Raw genomic sequence first — 10,550 nt, forward strand, 5'->3', positions numbered from 1 at the left:
TGTAATGGTATTTTAGCAGCTGCTCTCTTGATCCGATGCATGGATCTGGCAGAAATCATCCTCAATGTGCATTTATCTGCACAAACCCTTCTGTGCTCTTAATCAGCCACAAATCTCTTAACAGTGCGATGATCACGCTTAAGTTTTCATGAAATATCTAATGTTTTTATACCTCGTCCAAGGCATTGAACTATTTTACTCTTTTCGGCAGCAGAGGGATCCTTTTTCTTCCCCATATTGCTTGAAAATGGTGCTCTGCTTAATAATGTGGAACGCACACCTTTAGTAGTTTTTCCTTAAATTGGGCTCCCCTGGCAATCTAATTATCACAGGTGTCAGAGATTGTTTTCAGTGATCACAAGAGCCCTGAGACACAATGCCATCCATGAATTAAACTGAAAAACAAAACATTTAATCTTTCTGACACTTAAATAGAATTTGCATAATAATTTGGAACAGGGTATATATATATATATATATATATATATATATATATATTTATTTTTTTGTAAATGTTTTTTTGTAAATGTTTCTACATCTAAATAAATAACTCCTATGTTATTATGTATTATGTTACTACATGACCAATGTGTTTATTTAAAGGTATAACGGATTTTAAAATATATTTTCTGCTCTGCATTTAAGTTTAAAATGGAAATACAACATGCAGATGTGTATGATTTTTATTTTTTGCAATGAATATATATTATTGCACTACAATAGTCATTATTTTATCAATGCATTTTTAATGTATTCTTCTATATTGTAAATTCAATTATAAAGCAGCTATAAATAATGCATAATATAATTAGCTCAAATTTTTCTTGAAATAAAAAACAATTAAACGTATAAATATATTTTGACATATAAAGCCACATGTATCTGTCTATGAAATGACTAAAGCAGAAGAAAACTGCAATATGCTCTAATATTATATGTTACAGCAGCAAGCCTTCTACCCAGTGGATATTGTGAGCAAATGGAAAGGCCGCATGCAGACATAAGAACAGCGAATTAGAAAGTATGTTAATTCAATTAATATCAAGGGAAGATTTTCCGCTTGAGGAGGATGGTGGCAGACGAAAGTGGGTCATGCCAGCTTCATTTATTGTCCTGCTTTCGGTGCTAATTAGCACGATAAGAAGATGATCAACGCCAGACAGGAAAGGGGAGGGCAGAGACTAGATAGCAAATTCAACATACCTTGCACCAAAGCGGCCATCTTAAAATGTTCCTGAATTCTATCAAAATGGCCTCCATCGGTAAGGATATTGAGGGAAATCATAAGCAAGAAGATGGTGATGTCCATGTGAAAATATTTACTTCTTCCTGGTTTTATTTTCTTATAAAAAGGAGACTCCATGGACTGGAGAATCTTTTAAATGCATATTCAAATGAAGAAGCTTTAATTCCTATGCTTGGCCCTCAGAGATGTGAATTCTCCTCAGATGGCAAGAGATGTTGGTTATCTCACTCACTGTATGGAAAAAAAAGACAATATATATTTAAGCATTTTAGCAATTTACATGTTTTCTAGATATATGAAAAAAACTAAAGACCTTAAAGGTTTATGGCGGAAAAAAAATTTTAATTGTACATTTTTAAAACACTAAATATTGGGAAAATGTACATATTAAATTCACTAAATATACAAGATCATTTAAAAAAAAATCTAATGTCCTGTATTATTTTATTGGGCTGAATATTTTCATGATGACCCTTACAAAAAATAACTGCTGGTGACTAGTCAGAAAATGATTAATGAAATTTATAAGACCCAGCCCAAACTAACAGCAGGACGGGGACTCATCTTTATGCATGACATTTATTTCACAATTGTCAGATGTGCGGAAATAGATGAAGAACATTTGTCAAAAAAAAAAAACTGTGGTCATAATAAAGACCAATTTGTACCAACTGAAAAATATTATAAATGATTAAACTATGGCTTTAAATTAAAGAAAAATAAAATCTATTGGGCACGTGGATTGAACGTCTCAGATAAATAATGAATAATATACAGTGACTAGAAAGGAGGAATACAATATACATTTGGGTATGTAAGTCACCTCCTGGAGATCTTAGAGTCGTCAAGAAATGAATACATGTCCAATTCAACAATTATGGCCTGTGATGCACATTTTAATATAATATGGCAAGGTGGAGGTTAATACCTCAGGCACAGATATAAAGCAGTCAAAAATATAACAAAGAAATTCTGATTACTGGCATGACAGAGCGTGGACTGATTGTGGGAACGCCCCACATGCAAATTGATGCAATTGTTATTAAGATGAGCCTTAACACATGCAGATTTGTGCCATGCATATTCATTTGCCAGCTTCTGAAGACTTGGCCAATTGCTGCTTCTCATTAAGCAGACGATGAAGCTCCTTATAAATCACTATCATGCTCGGCAAGCCGTGTGGGAAAAAGGGTTTGTTCTATTGTTGGTTGTGTGTGGCACAGCAGAATGCACTGACTGTATAGCTGTGAATTTAATTTAGAACAAATGGCCTTTTTCCATTACAACACAAAGCTATTTCTCTCGGTGAAATAGAAAAAAAAAAAATATATATATATATATATATATATATATATATATATACACTGCTCAAAAAAATAAAGGGAACACTTAAACAACACAATGTAACTCCAAGTCAATCACACTTCTGTGAAATCACACTGGACACTAAGGAAGAAACACTGATTGACAATCAATTTCACATGCTGTTGTGCAAATGGAACAGACAACAGGTGGAAATTATAGGCAATTAGCAAGACACCCCCCAATAAAGGAGTGGTTCTGCAGGTGGTGACCACAGACCACTTCTCAGTTCCTATGCTTCCTGGCTAATGTTTTGGTCACTTTTAAATGCTGGCAGTGCTTTCACTCTAGTGGTGGCATGAGACGGAGTCTACAACCCACACAAGTGGCTCAGGTAGTGCAGCTCATCCAGGATGGCACATCAATGCGAGCTGTGACAAGAAGGTTTGCTGTGTCTGTCAGCATAGTGTCCAGAGCATGGAGGTGCTACCAGGAGACAGGCCAGTACATCAGGAGTTGTGGAGGAGGCCGTAGGAGGGCAACAACCCAGCAGCAGGACCGCTACCTCCGCCTTTGTGCAAGAAGGAGCAGGAGGAGCACCGCCAGAGCCCTGTAACATGACCTCCAGCAGGCCACAAATGTGCATGTGTCCACTCAACGGTCAGAAACAGACTCCATGAGGGTGGTATTAGGGCCCGACGTCCACAGGTGGGGGTTGTGCTTACAGCCCAACACCATGTAGGACGTTTGGAATTTGCCAGAGAACACCAAGATTGGCAAATTCGCCACTGGCGCCCTGTACTCTTCACAGATGAAAGCAGGTACACACTGAGCACATGTGACAGACGTGATAGAGTCCAGACCTCCATGGGTTGATAAATTTGATTTCCATTGATAGTTTTTGTGTGATTTTGTTGTCAGCACATTCAACTATGTAAAGACGAAAGTATTTCATATCATTAGTTCATTCATTCAGATCTAGGATGTGTTATTTTAGTGTTTCCTTTATTTTTTTGTAGCACTATTTATATATACACACACACACACATTCTCTTCTTTAACCTAATGATACCATAACTGATAGATTTTAAATTTGTAGCAATCAAAATATTTATTATAAATAATAATATCAATAATAATTATAATAATAATACTAATACATATTTTTATTATTAATATTATTATTATAAAATGCTGTAATGTTTTTTTATATTTATTCCTAAGCATTTTACAAATGTTTAATAAAATGCTAACTAATAAAATAAATTCATGTCTATGGGTACATTGCTTATATAGAAGGGTATATTTGAACAAAAACAAAAAAAATTTCCAAAATGAAATTCCTTATTAAAAAAAAAATTGTGACTGTATCCAGAATCTTCAATCTGCAGCTTTACAAACATCCAAGAACTTTAGCCATTATTTCATTTGTGCATGTAACAATGGGTAGTTAAGCCAAGCTTAAAACTAGAGTCTCATGTTATAAAAAAAAATAATAATAAAAAAAAAATAGAGTCTTGACTACCTACTGGAAGCCATTTTGAATTAAAGGCCCACTTCTTCATTGGTTGCCTGCTGTGAAATTTTAATTCACTCGGTGTCCTTGTGGAGCCTGCAAAGGTTAAAGCGAAAATGTTGTTTATGATGCATTCAGGTTCCATTTTAAATATAACATGAATTATTACAGCAGACAGATAATACATCTGTCTTGGGATTTGCATAGCATTACGTTTTTTTCTTTTTTCATAGATCTCCTCATTTACCGAATGGGGCAAAACAAACGTGAATTTAACAGTTATCCTAACAATTTCAACAGTTAAATGGGAAAATAAAAAGGGATATGGGGAAACAAAGCCCAGAGATCCAAATTATATATGCTCAAAAATTATTTGAAAGAAATGACTTGAAAAAGAAAATCCCAGTGGATGTCTGTGGATCTTAATGTAGGAAACATGAGGGAATTAGATTTTTCTATTCCATTCAAATGATGCTGGCGAGATGTGACCCCCCTCATGGCTGATAAAAGTGGTTATTGCAGGTTAATCACACATCAACTGCAAGGCAAGACTGCTTAAAGCTTTCTATAAGCAGCAATATGCTTCCTTACATCCATCCATACAGCCTAGAAGTAGATATCATTACTGCCACACATTACTTTATACATTCATAAGTAGTCTATGCATCCAAAACATTATCATTGAAATACATATTATATAGATCTGTGTGAAACCCCTCCATGCTTCTAATTCAGCTTTGTATCATACTGTTTCTGGCACCCAAAAATAAATAAGCAAAATTACAAATGGTAATAGAACATAAATTGGGAAAAGCATAGTGTCTATGTCAAGTTCTAAATCAACCTTATGGACCCTTCCATTGTGTTTGTGTGGTAAATACACAATTGTGTGCACTACTTCGGGGATCTAAGTATATATTTATATAAAATGTTCCATTTGTTTATTTTGGGGGAACGATCACCTTTGTATAGGGTCAATGTTTTGGTTTGAAGGGGACATGGGCATATGTAGTGCATTCACTTCTTTATGCCCAAAAGTAAGTATATACCTATGGGGGGGTTTAAAAGTAGCGTTCACACCCAAGCCCTGGTGTTTAGGAGCCTCTTTGCTACATAAGAAGATGCAGATGGCATATTTATTAATTCACCATGCTAAGTTCTTTTCTGGTGGGGATTCCTCCCCACTTTTTCACCCATTCTCTGCTGTTTCATTCATCATGGTTTGGCTTCCCAACCCTAGGTTGCCTCGCTCTGTGTTAAGGGGTTGCTTTACCATGTTTTGAGGGTCTTCAGTCCAATTTGTTTCTAGTATTGTACTTCCTTTTCTTTTATATATATATACCTTTATTTCTCATTATTGTAAAAGTTCAGTGAATACAGTATTTGAAATAAATAAATACATAAATAAATAAATGAATAAATAAATAAATAAATAAAAAGCATGTTTAAAGTGGGGCCCTGTTAAAGATTTTGCATTAGGGCCCAAGAGATTCAAAGAGATCCCTCTTCAGAACAATAATGGAGTCTATACAAAGCAGTGAATATACTTCTTAGGCCTACTTCCGCTCTATAGTTTATTTATGGGCATCACCCTTCCTAGAAGCATATGTGTGATTTAGAGTAAATGCACAATATGGTATCAGCTGAGGTTCATTTCACACAATTTCTGTAGAATCCCACTTGAAACATCATAACTGGTAGTAATAATACATTTTAATTCGCTTACCTCCACTCCGCAGTATTTCTTGAAGAATTAGAGTAACCTTACTGATAAAGGTCCAAATAATAATGACCTAAACAAACAGATATGAATGATTAAGGCATTCATGTATAATAATATATATAATGAAATGTATAGTGCATGGCTTAGTACGTGAGAGGCACTTACTTTGCATATGTATTACAGATTTCTCCTCCTTTTGACCTTTATGGAAAACAGAAATGATAACTGGTCAGATGTAGTAGTATTTTGATTTAAACAGACATAACAGTACAGCTGTTGTAATAATACGAAAAGCTGTTACTTTACAATATAAACAGGCGAGCTAAATGCATTAAGCGAAGATGTACGATACAGGATGTAAATTAAAGGTAAAAACAAAATATATATGAGAAAGAGATGTAGAATCATAGAATCTTGCAGAATGGAGAGATAGATAGATAGATAGATAGATAGATAGATAGATAGATAGGAGATAGATAGATAGATAGATAGATAGATAGGAGATAGATAGATAGAAGATAGGTAGATAGAAGATAGGTAGACAGATAAAAGCAAGAGAGAAAACTAGAGAAAATAGAAAGGCAGATAGGGAGAAAGGAAGATAAACAGAGATAAATCATAAATAGATAGATAGATAGATAGAGAGGTATGAGATAGATAGATAGATAGATAGGAGATAGATATGAGATAGATAGATAGATAGATAGATAGATAGATAGATAGATAGATAGATAGATAGGAGATAGATATGAGATAGATAGGAGATAGATAGATAGATAGATAGATAGAAGATAAATAGGAGATAGATAGATAGATAGATAGATAGATAGATAGATAGATAGATAGATAGATAGATAGATAAAAGCAAGAGAGAAAACTAGAGAGAATAGAAAGGCAGATAGGGAGAAGGGAAGATAAACAGAGAGAAATCATAAATAGATAGAGATAGATAGAGAGATATGAGATAGATAGATAGATAGATATGAGATAGATAGATAGATAGATAGATAGATAGATAGGAGATAGATAGATAGATAGATAGATATACAGGAGATAGATAGATAAATAAGTAGATAGATAGGAGATAGATAGATAGATAGATAGATAGATAGATAGATAGATACTTGAAGAAAAGTCGGTGGCACTCCAAATGATGAAAAAAAGTTATGTTTATTCACTCCCAAATAAGGCTACGTTTCTACAACCTCACACTGCCATTTTCAAGCCAGGCTTGAAAATGGCAGTGTGAGGTTTCCAAAACGTAGCCTTATTTGGGAGTGAATAAACATAACTTTTTTTCATCATTTGGAGTGCCACCGACTTTTCTTCAAGTATATAGTTCGGATTCCTAACCCAGATTAACAGCTGGAGGCACCCTTGCATGTTTCAATAGGAGTGCTACCTTCTCTACTACTAGATAGATAGATAGATAGATAGATAGATAGATAGATATGAGATAGATAGATTATAGATAGATAGATAGATAGATAGAGATGAGATAGATAGATAGATAGATAGATAGATAGGAGAGACAGATTATAGATAGATAGATAGATAGATAGATAGATAGGAGAGACAGATTATAGATAGATAGATATAAAATAGATAGATAGATAGATAGGAGATAGATAGATAGATATGAGATAGATAGATAGATAGATAGATAGATAGATAGATAGATATGAAATTGATAGATAGATAGATAGATAGATAGATATGAAATTGATAGATAGATAGATATGAAATTGATAGATAGATATAGATAGGCGATAGATAGATAGATAATATACATATAGATAGAAAATTGACAAATAGCTAGATAATTGTATGTGAGCTCCATCCATTATGATTCTAAGGCATTTCATTAACTCCTGAAGTGCTGCAGCCTAGCAGATCCTAAACCAGACAAGGGCCATTTTTATTCCCATCCTCATTAACACCCCTGGCTTCACTCTTCATTAATGGATTGTCATGGACTGAGTGACTTTGTCAGATCAGAAAAGAAGGTGTCAACATTCCTCTTGGTCTGTTAACACAATAGAAGGTGAGAAGGGATCTTAAATACCTGTCTGCAGATATGTCATCCAAAGCTCTGGCAAAGTGTATTTCCGTCCTGCTTTTCCATACTGCCATTGTGGGTGTAATATTTAAATCCAGGCTGCTAAACAGGGTTGCTAAATTTAGAGACCTCTAACAGTTATAGACAATCTGTTAAACCGAGGTGTCTCTACACTTCTTAAAGGAACTTTCTCAAGAACAAAGATACAGATACACATTGCTTCTGTTCCCTGGGTTTAATTATATGTATTTATATAAGACATTACAAACCCTACATAAAAAATGATACAAGGCATAAACCTAACACACTTAGCATTAATATATATAGGCGTCCACAGATCTACTGGGCCCAGGGGGATTATTTTTCTTTCAGTACTGGGGCATGTATGTACCTAATGAGTGAAGACCACTAAATCCCTGCATGTTTACCTTCTGCCTTTTCTTATGAGCAATTTGACTTTGAGTGGTAGTTATGGCGTGGGAAAGACCTATTTGGGATTTTCACAAATCAATTCTCTCCTTGAACCAAAACCAATTAGCCTGGACCAAGGTCCCAGCATTTAAGAAATTGCCCTCTTTTCAAGTCCACAGTTTCAATTGCTGAGAGCAGCTTGGACGTGAATGAGTCTATCCCACTCAAAGCCCCCCTTTAAAAGAACTAAGGTTATGGTACACGGGACATCTCTATTGAGCTCCACATGCCCTGAATGATGTAGTCCACTGACCCAAGATCAGTCCTGTATCTGCTAAGACCAGTGCATATCTGCCACACAAAGCCCCCACCACCCCTTAGTCAAGTATAATGCCACTATACCCTTGCCTGGCCTGCACAACAAGCTGCCTAATTACATATTGCAGATACCGAGCCAATAGGGGACTGGATTTCAATCCATTAAAATCACAGTGTTTTCCACTCTAGTGCTCCAAGCAAGGTATGGTTTAAGTGAGGCCTTGTTCACAGTTGAGTACCAGAACAAAACACTAAAAAATCCTGTTGCACCTTTAATTCACACCCTGTGTGTAGGTCCCAGCAAATCATAGGATTACTGCACTAAAGTTGGATTAGTAACGCTTCTAAATGAGGTTTCTTTCTGGTTCCTCATGCTCTGGAGATTCTCTTCCCCTCAACCTTTACCTGGGAGACTGCATTTTCTACGTATCACCAGTTTTTATGATCCATTGCTCTATTAACAAGAACAAAGATTTGTTTCTTTCTATAGAATAAACTATTAAAGACAGCTTTAGTGAGTGTGGGAGAAATGTTGGGACGTGTAATTCCACAACTATTTGTGACCCCTCCCCCCCCCTACCCACACACACACACACACACACTCACACACTCACACACTCACACACTCACACACACTCACACACTCACACACACACTCACACACTCACACACACACTCACACACTCACACACTCACACACACACACACACTCACACACTCACACACTCACACACACACTCACACTCACACACACACTCACACACACACACTCACACACACACACACTCACACACACACTCACACACACACTCACACACACACACTCACACACACACTCACACACACACACTCACACTCACACACACACACTCACACACACACACTCACACACACTCACACACTCACACACACACTCACACACACTCACACACACACACTCACACACACTCACACACACACTCACACACACTCACACACACACACTCACACACACACTCACACACACACACACTCACACTCACACACACACACACTCACACACACTCACACACACTCACACACACACACTCACACACACACACTCACACACACACTCACACACACACACACACACACACTCACACACACACTCACACACACTCACACACACACTCACACACACTTACACTCACACACACACTCGCACACACTCACACACACACTCACACACACACTCACACACACTTACACTCACACACACACTCGCACACACTCACACACACTCACACACACACACTCACACACACACACACACACACTCACACACACTCACACACTCACACTCACACACACACACTCACACACACAATGCAAAACCTTGCTTACATATCTTTACTTATTCTCTGGTGACAACTATTACTGGCATTAGTAGAGTCATGTGACTTCTGGGATCTAATAAGATTTACAGTTACTTGACACTTGGCAAAACAACCTCCAGCAGAAACATATAAGAAAGCTCAAGCCAATAAAAGAATAAATAGGTACATACAGTAGAAAGATAGATAGATAGATAGATAGATAGATAGATGGATAGATTCAGAAAGCCTTTGGATCCTTTCACTTTTTTCACAATTTGTTATGTTCTGTGTGCTAAAACAAGATAAAATTAAAGTTTTCTCAAACATTGTGCATTTACTTCCACATAATGACAAATCTTTGCAAATGTATTCAAAAACTAAAATATTGCGTTGATATAGGTATTCAGACCTAACCTCTTTATGATGCCACAAGGTTTGCACACTGGATTTGGGGATTTTCTGCAATTCTTCTCTGCAGATGCTCTCAGGTTGGATAGGAACCATTTGTGGAAGCCATTTTCAGGTCTCTCCAGAGATGTTCAATTGGGTTCAAGTCAAGGCTCTGGCTGGGCCACTCAAGGACATTTACAAAGTTGTCCCTAAGCCACTCCTGTGTTGTCTTGGCGGTGTGCTTAGGA

At 36.4% G+C, this 10,550-nt stretch overlaps 1 long non-coding RNA gene across 2 annotated transcripts in view; it reads right to left on the reverse strand.

Moving 5' to 3' along the window:
* The window catches only part of LOC130368370 (uncharacterized), a 58,996-nt gene that overhangs the window by 40,957 nt on the left and 7,489 nt on the right, over window positions 1-10,550 (reverse strand). For both annotated transcript variants that reach the window (XR_008892435.1, XR_008892434.1), the window contains exons 3-6: window positions 5,953-5,988; window positions 5,791-5,857; window positions 4,078-4,160; window positions 1,204-1,477 (exon numbers count right to left, since the gene is read on the reverse strand). This is a non-coding gene — a long non-coding RNA (uncharacterized LOC130368370). The remainder of the gene's footprint in view (window positions 1-1,203; window positions 1,478-4,077; window positions 4,161-5,790; window positions 5,858-5,952; window positions 5,989-10,550) is intronic.

Source organism: Hyla sarda, chromosome 4 (genome assembly GCF_029499605.1).
Source record: "Hyla sarda isolate aHylSar1 chromosome 4, aHylSar1.hap1, whole genome shotgun sequence".
NCBI lineage: Eukaryota > Metazoa > Chordata > Amphibia > Anura > Hylidae > Hyla > Hyla sarda.